Source organism: Populus euphratica, unplaced genomic scaffold (genome assembly GCF_000495115.2).
Source record: "Populus euphratica unplaced genomic scaffold, PopEup_1.0 scaffold223.1, whole genome shotgun sequence".
Taxonomy (NCBI): Eukaryota; Viridiplantae; Streptophyta; class Magnoliopsida; order Malpighiales; family Salicaceae; genus Populus; species Populus euphratica.
This window is the reverse complement of record NW_011500105.1, coordinates 21,955-27,489: the sequence shown is the minus strand read 5'-3', so window position 1 is coordinate 27,489 and position 5,535 is coordinate 21,955.

Genomic DNA, 5,535 nt, shown 5'->3' with positions numbered 1-5,535 from the left:
CTCTTCAATAACTTATAGTTGATCGAATCCCAGATCTTTCAATTACAAGATGAACAATTTGTCACATGGTTCAGAACACATGTAAGCATTATCACAAACTCATTCTAACTTGCAAAATTACTTTACGTATGTATGTCATTACAAGATTCTTGTTCATTTACTGTTTATTGATGTACGTTACATACAAGGTTTATCAAATGGGAAGGAGTGCACTTAAGTCATTGTCTTCACTAAGCTTAGGGCCTGAAATAAAAGTTAAGTGCTACAACGGGTATTTTGTCAATGGATATCTTTCCCATAATGAAGAATACAGGCATGGAAGAAAGACATATAACAATAGTGTTTGTGTTAAGGGATCCATTAGTAATGAGTTAGAAGTTGATTACTATGGTAGATTAGAAGAGGTCATCGAATTACAATATCATAACGAGCAGAATAAAGTGTTTTTATTCAAATGTTATTGGTATGACATGACTGATAAAGGAATCAGATTTCATCAACATAAACAATGTCTTTGTTTTTGTAAAGCAATGTAACAAGTTTATTACACATATACCTCTTCATGTTGAGGTTGTTCAGGATGAGAAAGAAGACATAAGTGTGTGAGAAGAAGTCTTTCAAGTTAGTGAGTTGGTTGAACCATATTGAGTTGCTCCTTCGATTGAATTGGAAGGAAATTCAAATTTTCATGTTTTTTATGATAGTTTTGTTAATGTTGAAGCAAAGAAGTTGAATGTTGTTTTAAGCTCTAGCGGACAAGCAAATATCGATGAAGATGATGATATCTATATTGAAGATTGAGATGAAGGTGATGACTATTCAATTGATGATGAAGAAGACGAAAATTCTAACTAACTATCAGAATGAAGCCTTGTGTAAAACCCCTTTTTCATGTAATTTAAATTATGGATAATATATTTTGTAACATGAAATATTTATTGTTTAAGCATTATTGTTATTGTTTTGTGCAATGGACAATTTATCATTTATGTTTTTACAAAAAGGTAAATAGACAATACAAATACAATCTTTCTTGTACAATGCCACAATCACCGATATCCATACCAACAGAATAAGGTCAGTTAGCATTTCACAAAGAGTTCAAAAATAATTACTTGGAATGCCACAATCACCAACGACTATATCGACGGATTCACGTCCATTGGCAAGTTGTCGGCGGGTCAATATTACCGATAAATTCATCAATGGATGATGCGAATTCCAAAAGGCAGCGCATTAAATGCATCTCTAACCTCATCAATTTGCCAACGGAATTACCGATGGACCGCAAAAAATATGAAGGGTAATTAAAAATTTTGGTGTGAAATTCAAAAATTACCGATGGATTTTTGACACTTCACTGACAGAATAAAGTAAAATTAATAATTATTTTTTATTTTGTCGATGAATCCGTTAGTAAAATTACGCTATAAATCCAGTGACCGCCTCTTCAGTTCATTTTTTTCCTCTCCTTTCGGTTCTTAATTTCCCATCCCCTCTCTTTGATTTTTTTTCTTGTCATTTTCTTAATATTTCTGGCAAAGGTTACTAGTTGTTTTTTTTAATCTTCATCAATCTAAAAGGTATGTATTTCCTCTATTTCATTTTACTTTAAGGATGTTTTTTTTTATTTTATCTATTTTATTGTTTTTTTGCCTTTTATTTTGGTGTATTATTGTAATATAGATAAAGTCTTGAAATAAACCTAATTATTGAATAATTTGTTGAATTGTAATTGTTAATGTTGAATTTACCTTAGAATTAGTAATTAAATATGTTGGAATAATTAGTAATTTTACTTTATTATTACAAGATTTCTGTTTAATTATTTATATTGATTTTAATTGTTAGTCCAGAGGTTTTTTTTTTAATTTATTGAATATATTTTATTGTTGCATTAGTATAATTATTGAATAATTTGTTGAATTGTAATTGTTAATGTTTAATTTACCTTAGTTTTAGTAATTGAAGATGTTGGAATAATTAGTAATTCTACTCTATTATTGCATGATTTGTGTTTAATTTTTATTTATTTTAATTGTTCTAGAGTTTTTTTTTGAATTTTTTGAATATATTTTATTATTGTATTGGCATAATTATTGATTAATTTGGTGAATTGTAATTGTTAATGTTGAATTTACCTTAGAATTAGTAATTGAATATGTTGGAATAATTAGTATAGATTGGGTCAATTGGTTGATTGGGTCAATTGGTTATGATTATTGTTAATATTTACAGGTTTGTGGATTTAGGTAGTATCCACTATAGTGGAGGTGTTGTCGAATTTTTTTTTAACATTGGAATTTTATTATATAATTATTTGTATAAAATTATATAGAGGCGTAGAATGAAAACCAGAACAGGTCACTTACGTATAGTCGCAGCTAGTTCGTCTAGTAGTGAGGATGATATTTCTTTAGGTGCCTCTCAAGAAGAAGCACCTACACTACCTGCGCTATCAACCAATGCTGCCTCTTCCAGCTCTAGTTCACAATGCACAGGCGGGGTGCCTTCACAGCGGAATCAATTTATTCACAAGTACAAGACACAGTGGAAAGACAACCTTTCAATGTAAGTTTGTTAAGGTCTTAGTTTTTTAAAACAAAAAATTATAACATAATTTGTGAAGTGATCACTATTTCATTAATTTTATTTATTTTCAGGTTCACAAACATTGAGACCGCCTGAGTAATATCATCGGTGTTTAAATCATCAATGGAGATTCCATTGTTTTAATGGAGTCAGATATCCAGACATCTTGAAAGGATGCCTCAAATCAATGTTTGGTTTGAAAAATTTGAGGTTGTATGGAGATTCCATTGTTTTGCTTATTTCTAATAAATTATTAATATAATTATAAATAAATTATTATTTTTATTTAAAATTATTTATTTATACACAAGACAAATTCTGCTAGGACAGTGAACATGACACTATTGTGAGTAGGGTGTGAGAAAATCACATGACAACTAAGTAATATAAAAAACAATACAAGATTTTTTTAGAAAAAAATTTATATTTCAAAATGTAATTTTTCGTATGAAGCACAAAAAAGGGAAAAAAAACTATGAGAGATAGGGATTTTTAAGGCCAGAATGATGTTACGGTTTAGAGGGATTTCAAACCGATACACATCCTAGAAGATATATGGCTGAACTATCTTGAGCACATGATGTCTGAGCGGTTCACACAACACTCACAATCTAGTGCTAGCAACCGGAATCGGCCAATTCATGGCTCGATAACAACACACACCGGCAGCTCCATTCTATTTGCTGCACATGAGAAATAGATGATAAGATTAATTTAAATGAAACATATCATTAAATTAATTTGTTGTTAATAAATCTTTTTTCATTATAGGCCACGTCTCTTGGTTGTGAGCCTAGCCTGATGGAGCTGTTTACAGAGATGCATGTGTGGAATCAATACCTTCAAAAGTGGGAGCAATAGTTCGTTGACAACCGTGCTCAACATTTCATGGTATGTTTGTTCAACCATTTTATTTTGTAAGTTATTATGTTTATTGAATTGAATATGATGATTACATTTTATTTTTTATTTTCAGGAGACCTATAATAATCGGTCAAGGGAGAGATACAGGGACAATCTTTTGACCCATCAGAAATTCGATCCAGATTTGTGGATGAAGGTTGGATCGTTTGGTGGACCCGATAAAAATCAGGTTTACGGGCTCTCCAACACTCCAACTAACAACTTGTTGTCAGCTCGTAGTTTTTTAACCTTTGGGAGCTCCCAATTTAAGGAGTTCGTGGCCTTGCAACAACATACAGCTCAACTCACCAAAAAATACAATCACTTATCAATGGAGTACGCACAACTCAAAGCGGCTCATGCACAATAAAGAGCGAAGTATGCAAAACAAAAGCAGATCATGAACAACTTTCCGAAATGATCATGAACATGGCATCACAGAGTGAAACATGTGCGTCTAATCCTTTTTGGCTGTATAACCACCAGCCTCCTCCTTCTCCTCCTTCTCCTTTAGCACCTTTATATTAATTTGTGATAAATATTATTTACCTTTAAATTTTCATTTAATACTTTTTTTTAAACACATTCAATTTTTAATGAATATTATTTGACTTTATTTTTTTGTTTTTTGATGTTCAATAGAAATTTTATTTGGATAATTGGTTTTTATTACCATTAATTTATATAATTTTATATTATGTATTCTAAATAATTTTTTAAAAACAAATTTTAAAAAAATATTACAAAGGGTTTTACAGATGAAATGAATCCATCAGCTTTTGATAGTAGCTGCCACATTCACCGATGAATTTATGAACGGATATATTCGATCGGTATTTCATACACTCACTGACAGCTTTACCGACGGAATGAATTCATCAGCATTTGACAGTAGTTGTCACAATAACCAATGAATTTACAAATGGATATCTTTGATCGGTATTTCAAACACTCAATAACAAATTTACCGATGGTATATGTCCATCGATAAATCACGCTATCATTGACGGGATAAAATCTGTTGGTATATTTCAAGCGGGAAACTTCTTTTTTGCCATGTAAATTTCATTTGTAAAACCATTAACAAATGGTTTTTTTTTTATGTTTTTGACTGATATAGCGATGGAATGTGGAATTACTGATGAAAGGAAAGTCAACAGATGTATTACGTCAATGATGATACTGGTAAATAAATTACCGATAAACTCGTAATTACACACTGACATAATATTTTTATTAATAAAACTATAAAATATTGTAATGATATAGGTTGGGTTGGGTTGACCCAACTTGTGATATTATTTTTAGGTTTTTTAACCTACTATCAGCTGTAATATTCATATTATTTAACTTTGATGAATTGTGTATTGTAAGATAATATAAATATTATAAATTGATAGGGTTTTTTTTTTTAAGAACTTACTATTAGGTGATGCTTTTACATCATATTCTAAGTGACACGGATCATGAAAAGATTAATACCTATTTAAAGGTTGGTGAAAGAGCTGGAAGATTGGGACATGGGGTTTAAGTTTCGTAAACACTTGTAAAATAAGTTTTCTTGTTACGTTTAAGGACCATAAGATGGTTAATTATCATAAATATAGAATAGAAGCCTATCCCTATTTAACACTCTAATTCTCATGTGTGTGTGTGTTTTTTTAATTTTTTTTCCCTGTATATAAGGAAAGTCCCAGCAATCTTGTTGTATACCAGCAATGTCACAACAAATCATTTTTTTAGATCAAGACATTCGGGAATGATACGAGTGGAAATGATAAAAAAAAAATTTATCTTTCATTATTAAAAAAAAATAAGAGTCGTTATCTAATATTTTAGTTATTTGAAATGCTAATTGATCTTATAGTTCAGGTAAAGAGACTGATTGCATAAAAAAAAATATATTAACACCCTTAATATATCTGACCTGAGATAAACTATATTATTTATTTGTCTAATATAAAGAAAATGTTGTCTTTTTTTACTATTAGTTTATTTAAGGTTTTTCTCAGTAAAAATATATTTATCTTATCATGTTAA